The following is a 14654-nucleotide window of genomic DNA, read 5'->3' on the forward strand; positions in this document are numbered from 1 at the left end:
AGCGTAGGGATGAAGCTCCAGCTCGCCAATTCTTCCGGAGGCTTGTTGTTGAAGGGTGGAAGTCCATCGTGGACGTTCGGAACTGGTGCGTTCTTCACGTAGAACCATCCGGCGTTCCAGTACCGGACGGACTCGTGGGAATCGTGAGGCGGATACATGCGGCCGGAGCGGAGCATGAATGTCATACTCCCGCAGTTCAACATGGCTTTGTCTTTCGTCTCTTTCTTCACTCGGAAAAAGAATTGCCACAACGTAACATTTGGTCGGATTCCGAGGTGCCCCTCGCAAAGAGTTGCGAAGTTAGAGAGCAGGAGGTAGGAATTGGGGCAAATGTTGTGGGGCTGGAGCCCATACGTGTCGAGGACGGAGAGGAAAAATTCCGAGCAAGGGAGCGACAGGCCGCGCTCAACCCACGCCTTTGTCATGACTCGTTCGTCCGCGTCGGGTTTGGGGACGTCGGAGTCGCGCGTGAAACTCCAGTGCTCGGAGATCATGCCCTCGTTTTGGAGCTCTCTAAGCTTTGCGTATGTGGTCTCGCAGGGCCACCATTGACACCTCACGCCTTCACGACTCCGGGCATTGGAAGCCTTCTTGTTTTCCGCTTCCTGGACCTTGGCTGCCATTCTAGCTTGGCCTTGGAGCTCTTCTTCGAGTTCTTGAGCTGTTGGGATCCGGCCTAGTAAGGTACTGGAAGAGGCGGAGAATGGTTGAGCAAGCCTAATGTCGGAAACATATGGTGGTAGATATGCAATGGGATCCGGACAGATTGGCTCCACTGAGCACTCGGGATCCGGGCTACTCGGAGAACTACCGAAGCAAAGGTGGAGAATCATGCGGCATGCTTCCGACTGCACCCATGCGAACTAAGTTGAGTAATCGGAAACCTATACTAAGACTACTTCTTCTTCTACGAGGCCGGTGCACGTACCGATTAATGGTGCGGCGGTCCGGTGAAGCTCCGGCGAGGTGGAGGTCGCTGAACTAGCAGTTTCGATCCTCCGATGACCACGAATCGGCGGCGGAGTCGATTTCCTGATCAACCGTGGCGGTTTCGGTTCGAAAAGGGGCTTCGAACGGCGGCGCGCGAAGCTCCTGTGAGTAAGGTTCGCCGGAGTCCAGATCTGTCGGGCGGCGTGGCGTAAGGAGGAAGATGAAGTGGTGAGGGTGCGGTGAAAGAATGAAGAATTACCGAGCCGCGGGGTATTTATAGACCACGCGCGGAGATTCGGGATTCGGATCTAACGGTGGAAACGGAACGGTCACACCGGCAGATGATTGACACATGTCTTAGGTCAAGTGCGGTAAAACGACGTGGAGGTAACTTAACCATGCGCTCCCGAAGTTTCCGGCTAAAGATTCGCATCTTCGAAAATTTAGCGCGGGAAATAAGGAAGTTGTGCGCGGGAAAAGCGGAATCTCCGTTGCGTTACCAATTCCGAAGGCAAGAAGATTTCCGAACAGATGAACCCGGAAACAAGTAAAAGTTTTGAAGCTCTTCGAGATTCTCTTCGGATCCAAGCTAATGAAGTCGGAGGAATGATGAATCTCGGAGAACTTCGGGGGCTACTGTTGTGGGTATACTTTATGGGTATATCAATGGCATGGCCTAGATCCGACAAGCCCGAGCGGCCCATAGTTGGTGGTGAGGCATGTGGCCCATCGGGCGGCCCAGTTGCTGTAGATCCTGAAGGATGAAGTCCAGCCTAGGAACAGGAAGCCGGATCTCCACCGACCTACGAAGGAGGCCGGATCCGTGACGGCCCATGAAGTATTCGGATCCAAAGACGTTCTTAGAGGAAGGCGGATCCTTGACGTACACGGCAAGATATTGTACCGTAGTTAGGCAACTTGTATTCCGGCTAGGACTCTCCATGTAAACCCTAGATCCGTGCGCCTTTATAAGCCGGATCCCGGGAGCCCTAGAGGCACAACCACAACTCATTGTAACAACACGAAAGCGCCCGCGATAATTCCGCACAAGCAGCGAGTAGGCCCCGTCATCGTGCGGGTGTTCCGAAGCTGGGTAAATCGCGTACCACCGTCCCGTGTGCACTCCGCCCTATGGCCCCTACTTCTTCTCCCCCTCGTGAGGATCCCTCCTCCGAGGCACCGTCGATTAGGCAACGACAATACTACTCTTGATGTTGATTTGTTTGCCCTCCGGAGTCACGAGATTGTTCGAGTTCTTGTAGCCATGCGAGATCCTACAGTTTTGGAGAAGGATAAGGGCTGTCTTCAAGTGACAGCTTTGTTACAGCTTAATTGCTACAGGTTTCGTTTTCATCGAGAGGCAGAAGGGTACAAGCCAGATTCTCGGTTCCGTCCTTTTTTCTGGAAGGACGATGGTGGTGACGATGGTTCTCACGGTGTTGAGGAGGATAGGCTGGATGATGCTACAGCGGATGCGGCGCCAGGGACTGCCAATATGGATGTTGATGGACATGTACCTTCACACTCTTCTGGTGGTTCGGCGGTACCGGTTGCACAGGTGGCTTTGACCCATTTCAACCACTCATCGCGGACTGACAGAGGGCGGGAGATTGTGGCTCGTGCTAGCACGGTGTCACCTCACTTGGTGGCCTCTCCTCCGGCGTCATCAAGGTCTTCGTCACCGTCGCGAGTGCGTACCTTCATGCAAGGCCGTACTATACATGTATCTTCGCGGTCTGCTTCTTCGTCTTCGCGGCAGGGTGCACCGGTTCCGTCTTCTACTTCGCCTTAGACGGGATCGGAGCGCGTGTCACCACCGGTGGCACAGCCGACTACCCCGAAGCGATCGCGGCAGGAGGCCACCTCGATGGAGGGGCAGGGGCGGGTCATGGGGCAGCATCAGCCGACCATGTCGACGGCGCCGATGGGCCGGGGCACGCCCACGGCATCCTCGGACGCGCACACGCCGGTCTTGCAGCTGCAGGTCGAGGTGCCGCCGTGCACGCATCCGCAGCAGCCGGGCACGCCGCTCGCGACGCGGCAGCTACCAACGCACACGGTGGCAGCACCGGCAGGGCAGCAGGTGGCTGCGACCGCCACGGCGGCGTCCACGGTAGGACTGCAGGTGGTCGCGTCGGCCACGGAGCCCTCCGCGCCGAGGGAGCAGCAGCAGCAACCGGCCAGGCTGGTCACGCCGGTGCAGCAGCCGGCCTCGCCGGGGGCACAGTTGCAGCAGCCGGCCACGCCGGTGCAGCGGCCGGCCGAGCCGGTACAGCAGGCGGCCTCGCCGATGCTTAGGCCGGCGTCGCCGGGTGTGCACCTGCAGCAGCCGGTCTCGGAGGCACTTTCAGGGGCTTCTCTGACACAGCCAGGTGTGTTGCAGGGGGCCTGATGACGCGTAAAGCACACGCCCGTTGGGAACCCCAAGTGGAAGGTGTGATGCGTACAGCAGCAAGTTTCCCTCAGTAAGAAACCAAGGTTTATCGAACCAGTAGGAGTCAAGAAGCACGTTGAAGGTTGATGGTGGCGGAGTGTAGTGCGGCGCAACACCAGGGATTCCGGCGCCAACGTGGAACATGCACAACACAATCAAAGTACTTTGCCCCAACGTAACAGTGAGGTTGTCAATCTCACCGGCTTGTCAGTAAACAAAGGATTAAACGTATCGTGTGGAAGATGATGATTGTTTGCAAAGAACAAGAAAGAACAATTGCAAGTAGATTGTATTTCAGATGTAAAGAATAGGACCGGGGTCCACAGCTCACTAGTGGTGTCTCTCCCATAAGATAAACAGATGTTGGGTGAACAAATTACAGCTTGGGCAATTGACAAATAAAGAAGGCATAACAATGCACATACATATATCATGATGAGTACTATGAGATTTAATCAGTGGCATTACGACAAAGTACATAGACCGCTATCCAAGCATGCATCTATGCCTAAAAAGTCCACCTTCAGGTTATCATCCGAACCCCTCCAGCATTAAGTTGCAAACAACGAGACAATTGCATTAAGTATGGTGCGTAATGTAATCAACACAAATATCCTTAGACAAAGCATCGATGTTTTATCCCTAGTGGCAACAAGACATCCACAACCTTAGAACTTTCCGTCACTCGTCCCGCATTTAATGGAGGCATGAACCCACTATCGAGCATAAATACTCCCTCTTGGAGTCACAAGTATCAACTTGGCCAGAGCCTCTACTAGCAACGGAGAGCATGCAAGAACATAAATAACATATATGATAGATTGATAATCAACTTGACATAGTATTCAATATTCATCGGATCCCAACAAACACAACATGTAGGAATACAAATAGATGATCTTGATCATGATAGGCAGCTCACAAGATCTAACATGATAGCTCAATGAGGAGAAGACAACCATCTAGCTACTGCTATGGACCCATAGTCCAGGGGTGAACTACTCACACATCGATCCGGAGGCGATCATGGCGATGAAGAGACCTCCGGGAGATGATTCCCCTCTCCGGCAGGGTGACGGAGGCGATCTCCTGAATCCCCCGATATGGGATTGGCGGCGGCGGCGTCTTTGGAAGGTTTTCCGTATCGTGGCTCTCGGTACTGGGGGTTTCGCGACGAAGACTTTAAGTAGGCGGAAGGGCAGGTCAAGGGGCGTCACGAGGGGCCCACACGCTAGGCCGGCGCGGCCAGGGGTTGGGCCGCGCCGCCCTGCTGTGTGGCCACCTCGTGGCCCCACTTCGTTTCCTCTTCGGACTTCTGGAAGCTTCGTGGAAAAATAGGACTCTGGGCGTTGATTTCGTCCAATTCCGAGAATATTTCCTTACTAGGATTTTTGAAACCAAAAACAGTAGAAAACAAAGAATCGGCTCTTCGGCATCTCGTCAATAGGTTAGTGCCGGAAAATGCATAATAATGACATATAATGTGTATAAAACATGTGAGTATCATCATAAAAGTAGCATGGAACATAAGAAATTATAGATACGTTTGGGACGTATCAGGGCCACACCGCCATCTACCCCTGCATCGGCGGACTCGGTGCCCGCTTCGTCATTGTCTACACCGCGCTCGGGCTCTCCCTCCACGGTCCCCACCTTGCAGCAGCCTCGCTCCCCTAGTCCCCCACCTGTCGTTCAGCCGAAGGTGATGAGGAGTGGGAGATATGCGCTGGCAGAGGATGTGACCGGGGCCACGGATGAGGACGTCATGCAGAGGGCCATGCGTCGAAAGGCGGAGATGAACCTCGACACGGCAGGTACTAAACAACCGGTGAAGTCGTTTGCTGCTTTTTCTGATTCTCGTATTTCTTCAAATTTGAGTAGTCTAGGTGTTTCTTTGGGGAGTCGGTCCGATGAGATTTCGGTTTCGGAGAATGTGTTGAGACAAACGGAGCTTGACCATCTGACGGTTGGTTTGAATGTCTCCACTGAGTCTGAAACTTCCATAATAGACGATGAAGAGGTTGATGACATCCTAGATGGTCAGCTTCTCTCGGCTATAGTGGGAAATATTTCAGAAGTCGATTTAGAGCACTTAGAGCTTAGTTCAGTTTATGATCTTAAATCATCTGCACGTGGTTCTAGATCGTCGGCTGGAAAGAAATCTCGTCGGTATAATAAGGGCACTAAATCTAAAATAGTTTATCGATGAATAGCATGTTTCGGAATATATAGCAGAGGTCTTGGTGACTTGGCTAAGCATTCTCACATTGCCGCTTGTTGTAGAGAGTATGATTTAGATTTTGTTGCTATTTCGAAAATGGGTAGGCGGAATTACTCACAGAGTTTTCTCGACAGATTATCTGGCGGGATTAACTATCAGTGGTATTCTCACCCGCCTCGTGGTAGATCGGGTGGCATTTTACTTGGCGTACGCATAGATACCATGACTGTTCTAGCTAGTTCGGATGGAGAGTATCATATTAAACTCGGTATTTAGAACAAAGCAGATGGTTTTATATGGAGTCTGGTTGCTGTGTATGGTGCCGCCCAAGATGCCTTTAAGGCTGACTTTTTACGTGAGTTGGTAAATCTTGCAAAATACAATCCCTATCTGATTTTGATCGGAGGGGATTTTAATTTGCTGAGATTTCCTCATGAAAAAAAGTAAAGGCCCTTTTGTTGGACGTTGGCCTTTCTTGTTTAATGCTGTCATTGATAGCCTTGACTTAAGAGAGGTGTTCATGTCCGGTCGACAATTTACTTGGGCCAATAGCTTGCCTGAGCCCACATACGAAAAACTAGATCGCGTGTTGATGGATACTGAGTGGGAAGCTAAGTACCCTATGGTGTTGGTCCGCGCACTAGAATGTATTGAAAAATTGTCTGACCATGCTCCTATTCTCTTAACTACAGGGAACCCCCGACCGGTTAGCAAACGGCCGTTCAAGTTTGAACTGGGCTTGTTACATCGGGAGGGGTTCCATGAAATGGTTAAGACGGTGTGGGAGAGACCGGTCGGGGGCAGCACTCCAATTTTGAGATGGAATAATAAGTTGCGGGCTATGCGCAAACATCTCTCTCGTTGGGCTGCCCATATGGCTGGTATTTTAAAAAAAGAAAAGGCTCGCTTATCAACTGTGATTGATGAGCTGGAGGCTTTGGCTGAGGTTAGACCGCTATCTATGCAAGATATTGAACTTAAGAATCAATCAAATGCGCAGATAGCGAGCCTTCTTAGGGAAGAGGAGCTCAAATGGTATCAGAGATCCAAATCCCAATTCATTCTGGAAGGAGATTCAAATGCGCGATATTTCCATGGTGTAGCCAATGGGAGACATCGGAAAAGCGTATTTACTCTCTGGTACAAGATGAAGGGATGATTAAAGGCCATGAACAACTCAAATCTTACATTACAAATTATTATAAAGGTTTGTTTGGTCCTCCAGAGGAAACTGGTTTTTCTTTAAACAAGGACAACAGACGACATACCCCAAGTTTCTGTGGAGGAAAATGGTCTTCTGTCTACACCTTATTCAGAGGAAGAGGTTCAGAAGGAAATTTTCCAAATGGAACGTAATAAAGCACCGGGTCCAGATGGTTTCCCAGCTGAGTTTTACCAAACCTTTTGGGATACTATTAAATCGGACCTTCTAGCTTTGTTCAGTGCTTTGCACATGGGACAACTAGAATTATTTCGTCTAAATTTTGGTGAAGTAATCTTGTTACCGAAGGTTAATGAGGCAGAAAGGATTCAACAATATAGACCCATCTATCTTTTAAACGTCAGTTTCAATATTTTCACGAAAGTGGCCACCATTAGACTTAATACGGTAGCAGATCATGTTGTCGTCCATCACAGACCGCTTTCATGCAAGGAAGGAATATCCTAGATGGAGTTGCGGTTCTGCATGAGACACTACATGAAATGCATACTAAGAAATTACATGGGGTTATTTTTAAATTAGACTTTGAAAAGGCCTATGATAAGGTCAAGTGGTCTTTCCTTCAGCAGACGCTTAGGATGAAAGGTTTTTCTCCTGAGTGGCGAGCTCTCATCAATGATTTTCTGTATGGAGGAAGTGTGGCAATCCGGGTTAATGATGACACCGGACACTATTTCCAGACACGAAAAGGGTTACGCCAAGGAGATCCGTTGTCTCCAATGTTGTTTAACATTGTAGCAGATATGCTGGCAATCCTGATAGAGAGAGCCAAGTCCGAAGGCCAAATTGAAGGAGTGATTCCTCATCTGGTTGATGGTGGTTTATCTATCCTTCAATATGCCGATGATACAATTCTTTTTATGGATCATGATCTCAAAAAAGCTCGCAATCTAAAATTAATTTTGGCAGCTTTTGAGCAGTTATCGGGATTAAAAATCAATTTCCATAAAAGTGAGTTGTTTTGCTTCGGTGATGCCCAAAACGATACGACTTTATACACATAGTTGTTTGGCTGTGGGCAAGGCCAGTTTCCTATTCGATATTTGGGTATTCCGATTCATTATCGAAGACTCACAAATGCTGAATGGAAAATTGTGGAAGAAAAACTACAAAAGCGTCTTAGTAGTTGGAAAGGCAAATTGTTGTACCTCGGTGGAAGATTGATACTCATTAATTCAGTACTCACAAACATGGTACTGTATATGTTATCTTTCTTCCTAGTACCGAAAGGAATACTGCATAAACTCGATTATTATCGATCCAGATTCTTTTGGCAAGGGGACAGCGAGAAAAAGAAATATCGATTGGTTAAATGGAGTATAGTTTGTAGTCCCAAAGAGCAATGAGGGCTTAAAGTTCATGACCTAGAAGTCAAGAACTCAACACTTCTAGGTAAATGGCTGTTTAAGCTTCTTACCGAGGATGGGATATGGCAAACTATTCTTACGAGAAAGTATTTGGCCTCGAAGACATTATCCCAAGTGGTATGGAAACCAGGAGATTCACACTTCTGGGCTGGACTCATGGCGGCAAAGAATATCTTCTTCTGCCATGGTACTTTCTTGATTAAGAATGGGGCACAAATACGGTTCTGGGAGGACACTTGGCTAGACAATGCACCCTTAAGTGAACAGTATCCTGCTTTGTATAATATTGTTCATCGCAAAAGTGATACCATTGCTACGGTGATGGCTACCTCACCGCCGAATGTGACGTTCAGAAGAGTTTTACTTGGGCAAAGGCTGTTAGCATGGAATACCCTGACCCACCGGCTAGGTGATATACAATTATCACCTGAACCGGATGAATTCAGGTGGAATCTCAATGCAAATGGCTCTTTCACGGTAAAATCATTATACAATGCGATTGTTCATTCCGATATACCAGTTGATAATAATAAGAAAATTTAGAAGATGAAGATACCATTAAAAATATTTTTTTTGGATGGTACCTTCGTCGAGGAGTTATCCTCACCAAGGACAATCTTGTTAAGCGAAACTGGCATGGAAGTACACGGTGTGTTTTCTGTCAACAGGACGAAACGATGAAACACCTTTTCTTCAAGTGCCAATTTGCGAAATCTATATGGTCAGTCATCCAAGTAGCGTCTACCCTATTTCCCCCGACTAGTGTGGCCATGTCTTCTACAATTGGTTACATGGTGTCGATTCAAGGTTCAAGTTGCTTCTTAGGGTGGGGGCGCTGACAGTCATCTGGGCGCTATGGCTAAGTAGGAATGACAAGATTTTTAATGACAAAAATTGTTCCCTTTTGCAGGTTATCTACAGATGCACGGCTATTCTCCGTTCGTGGTTACATCTTCATCGAGTGGAGAACCGCGACCTGTTTACGGAGGTCTGTACACGGTTGGAGACTACGGCGAGGGATATTTTTCCCAACATGGGTAGCAGCATAGTCTACGGATTGAAGCTCCATCCACACCTTAGGCGTTTTATATTTCATCGTTCCGATATGTATTTCACCTAGGTTTGTTTTTATCAGATTGTTCTCTTGGACATATAAACGGCTGTGTGCATCCTGGTTATGCAGAGGCTGGATGTAATTGCTTATCAAAGTAATAAAGTATCCTTTATCGAAAAAAGATAGCGAATTTAGTGGTCATGTGTAGCATGAAAACATGGCATGCATATTAAGCAATAGTGTTTTCTCTGGCCAAGGCAACATATATATCATATGTTAAGATTAAATAAAAGAATACTTGTAGGCATTTGAACCAAATGTTAATGTGGGTAATGCAAGGTTGGTAGCCTTTCTCCATTGAATGCCCTATAAGTTCTACTAGAGACTATATTATCTAGAAAGGCGATATTCGGAAATTCAATTCAGCTCCCAGGTGCGTATGCTCCCTATACCAAAAATTATATTTTGAGTTGTCGAAAAAATTTGACAAAAAATTCTACATGTTCATCTCCATAATATAATATATGTGCATTCATCAAGTTTCACGAAAAATCAATATTTTTTGTGGTCTATGTAAAAAATAGAAAATTTATCTTGTATAAAGCATTATTTTTAGCACTGAGTTTTATCTTTTTTACACACGTCACATGATAAGTCCATTTTTTATGAAACAACTTTGTAAGCGTGTAGCACGTGAAGATGTACGCGCGAATTTTTTGTTTCATTTTTTTTTTAAATTCATAATATGTGTAAGATGAATTTCAAAATAGAGGAAGCATATGCTCCCATGTTCCAAAACATCACTCCCGGCGATATTCTAGTATCAAATATATAGCATACACATGTCGTCAACATATCATTGAACTCATTCTTAAATATAAGACACACTTGACCCAAAAAGAGACAACAACATCGTAATCCTCAATGCCATATATACGTACTGTACAGTTTATATTTGAGTATATCTAGTTAGCAACAAGAAATCTCTATTGATATATTATCTAGTATACAATCCGAAGATCTTTAGTAAGATATATAAAGATACACACATATATATACACTATATACATGCAAGTATCGTAAACGATTCCCAAAAGACATGATATCTTATCTTTTATTATTTTCCTATATTTGAAATGATTTGGTTCAATTATTTTTAACCCGCTATGTGTAAAAGTAATGTGACTTATATCTTATCGTACGTTATATAGCACATAGTGAAAGATATGTGTGAATTATCAGAAAGGAGTTGTAAGCAAGTATACAAGTTTAGTGTAAATAATTCTATGCTTACCTTATAAAAAATATAAAGAGAAACCAACATGGTTCCATTGTAAAATATGTTAAACAAATATCATATTTACATATAGTGCAGACTTACAATAAACAAACACTTATATGCGAAACATGTAAATACATTTGCTTAGTGTTCTCGTTTGAGTTAGAGCATTATCCCTTTTTGATAGGCAGGATATAATTTGTAAGAAATTCAAGCTTGATAAGAAGAAAGTATTGGCTGGATGAAATTTAACAACGCATATATGTCATGTTATGATTCATAATTATAAAAATAGAACAAATGGGTAAAAGTAAGAGGAGCCAGACCAGTCGTGAATGAAGGTTAAGAGAGCAATAAGTCAATATGTCTTGATAAATGGGGTTAACCTTTTTCACGCAAATGATATGGTTCATTACGGTGGTGACATGGAGATTTAAGATCATTTACTTTGTGTGCTTCATCCAACACTACTAGATTTAGATGTGCGCCTTGGTGCACTATCTCGTGAAACTCGAACCGATCTACATCTAAATAGAAATACGCTTTATAGAATTTAGAAAACAAAGTTAATAAGGTGAAACTAGACCCAACCACATAAAAACAAACAGAACAACAATAATTATATACAATCATGAAAATAGTTAAATATACTACTTCCACCTATCCGAAAAAGTGCCAGATGATTAATACAATTGTGTTTGACAATTAAAACCTTCTAGAATCAAAAATTTCATCTTTGGTGGCGTTTCAAGTTCATCGGCACTAACCGGGCGAGCAGGCGCTTGGCGAGCTCGACGTGGATGGGATCGGAGCCTCCATCTCAAGCGCTAGCTTCAGATGCTGCTTGGGCTTTCTGCCGGTGTCGTATGGGTCAGTGGCGGATCCACACCTCGGGTTGTGTAGTCATTTGACTACACCCTTTTTTGTAATGCAAGTTTAAAGTATGTAAAAAATAATTTAAAAATTTGTACAAATACATATATTTGACTACACAACTTTAACATTTTTTTTAACTTAACTCTGAGGCAACAACCCCACATCATAATTTTATTTAAACCGCACAACTTTAACATGACTACACACTGTTGTTGTTGTGTTGTTGTTCTGGCTCCGCCACTAGTATGGGTCCGCCATCTCGAGGAAGGCATAGCCACTGGAGGCCAGGGTCAACCCTATCGCGGGCGTGGTCGCAATATGCATAAGATGGTAGATGCAGAACATGATACGTCACTATATGCTTAGTAACAATGGCTTAATTGCACCAAAACGGTTCAATATAATAGGTGGTTTATTTCAGTAGTTTGGTAAAGTTGTAAATATAGTTACTTGAATCAACTAGAAATTATACATGGACCAGTCTAATCCAATCAACCAGAATCAGTGAATGAATTCTAACAGCCAGATATCTGAAACTGGTATTAGACTGTTTAGATAGCGCAACAATCAATTATCTATGTAGCTTTTAATTTTTGCTAATCGGACGGTTTAGAGATGGTTCGTTCGCTCGCGCCGATTCAGTCGAGTTTGGGTTTTGTGGAGGGAGGCAAACTCACGAAACCAAGGGGACGGACTGGATCGGCGCTTGTTTTGTTAGGTACAGGTAGGACTTGCATGAAAAATGGATGAATTCCAACTGAAATGCACTTTTAATCCTAGGTGCTTATGCTCTCTTTACTAAAAAATAGAAATTTAAAAATCATGGAAAAAAATTTGCCCCGTAAATCTCCACATTCTATGTGCTTGCTTAAAATTCCGTAAAAAACTGACATTTTCTATGGCATGTTCAAAAGGGACAAAAAGGCTCGCAAAAAACCCTATTTTTGCAACGAATTTTATCTTTTTTACACACGCCACATAAAAATTTGGTTTTTTTTCTTGAAACCACATAGTGAGCACGTAGATGTGAATATGTAGGCACAACATTTTCTTTAGAAATAGTATAACATTTTTATTATGCTTAAATGTATTCTAAATAAATGGAGCATATGCATCCAAGAGCAAGAAGGCCATTCATGAATCCCAATCCATTTTTATAATTAATTTTATTTTGGCTTTGTGGGCAGCCTCTAAACGAGCTCAAATTATATAAAGCAAAAAAATTCTTGGATCGGGGTGGCCAATCCCTTGTTGCAGGAAGCTGAGGCAAATGATCGATGCATTGCATCGTCACCCGAACACACGCAAGCATGTGGCTTTCTCTCTTCTAGGGTGAATGGCTTATTGCAACCACCAGCCATATCCACGACGTCCAACACATCGACGGCAAACTGGTTGTTGCTCCTCCTCCGTTATTGATCCTCTTCTACCGTCCTCATATGTTCCCCCCTCCTCCTCCACGTAGGAGGATGCCTGCAACCATGGATGATCTCAAAATCGAGATTGATGTTAGTGTGGACCTCGAGAAAATGGGATTCCAAGCGGAATAGATTCAAGGTCGCTTGATCTGACTTTGGTGCTAACGAATTTAGTGGACTTTCTTGACATTATGGGTAGCTAAACTGGCCTCTAAGAATGATTTTTTTAATATTGTACTAGAAAACGCATACAGAGCATGCTAACGAATTTAGTGATCATGTGTAGCATGGAAACAAAGCACGTGCGCGCGCACACACACATATACAGGTAAACTAACTGGTGCACCATGGTGCACGAATCATAAAAGAAAATCTGCACAATAACTAGGAAGTGATTTGTCCCGGTTTCTGATAATTGGAAAGTGTATTTTCTCTCCTATTGATATTTGGAAAGTGATTTTCTCTCCTTTATACACCTATAACGCAATAGTATTTGCAAACACTATTGCAAATACTATATTGATTGCTTTGACTAAGACAATAGTATTTGCTTTGACCAAGACAATGTATATATCAATTGCTAGGATAAAACAAAACAATACTCGTAAGCATTTAAACTAAATGTTAATGTGGGTTAATGCAAGGGTGTTGTTAGTCTCTCTCCATTTAAGGCCCTACAAGTTCTACTAGAGCCTATATTGTCTATAAAGGCAAAATTCTAGTAACACATATGGAGCATACACATGTCATCAACATATTATTCAGCTCAATCATACATATAAGATACACTTGACCCAAAAAGGGACAACACCATCACAATTCTCAATGCATATATACTCTTCATTCTTATATTTGGGTATATCTTGTTAGATACAATAAATTTATATTAATATATCATCTAGTATACAATATAAAGATCTTTATTAAGATATATAAGGATACACGCAAATATATACACAATATCCATGCTATTATTATAAATTAATCCAAGAAGGCATGGGATCTTGTCTTTTATTATTTCCCCACACTTGAAATGATTTGGTTAAATGTGTTTCCAATGTGATATATATAAAAGTAATATGATTTATATTTTATTGTATGGTAATATAGAACATCAAGAAATATGTGTGTGAATTGACAAAAAGGAGTTATAATTAAGTATACAAGTTTAATGTAAATAATTGTAAGCTTACATTATAAGAACATAAAGAGAAACAAACTTGGTTACATTATAAAATATATTAAACTAATATCATTAATATCTACATATATAATGCAAACTTAACACGAACAAACACTCATATGCAAAATTTAGAGGAGGCCAAAATACATCAAGATCTCTAGATAGTGTAGTATCGGTCGTTAAAACCCTTTTCAGACACAAGATATTTTTGATTGCAATGGTGACTTGGGCTTCATCCAGTACCATGTAGTCTCACTTTTAATTGGGTGGTCCTAGTTATTCGTGCACTTTGGAACACATTTCATTAGTTGTCAGCAGAACATCTTTCCCCGAAACACTTTGGAACACTTTGAAAGGTATGCTACATATAAGCACATTTTCATAAAGGATGTTTTATTGAATTCATAACAACACAATGGTTTTACAAGTTGGGTAATTAAAGACATCATTGGCCACATGCTCCAACCGCATACACACCGTTGCAATCAACTCGTGATGTTCCTTACGGAGGCATATACACGTAGATAATCTAGAAAAAGATGAAACTTCGCTATCAAACACCATACAATCTCTACACATATATAGCGACCAACCTAAGGTCTGGCCACAATTTTTTAGGTAAAAATCCAAGGTCTGGCCTTCATTGGTTGTACCTGGCAATGGCTTGTTG

The sequence above is a fragment of the Lolium rigidum genome, chromosome 1, assembly GCF_022539505.1.
Source record: "Lolium rigidum isolate FL_2022 chromosome 1, APGP_CSIRO_Lrig_0.1, whole genome shotgun sequence".
In the NCBI taxonomy this organism is placed as follows: Eukaryota; Viridiplantae; Streptophyta; class Magnoliopsida; order Poales; family Poaceae; genus Lolium; species Lolium rigidum.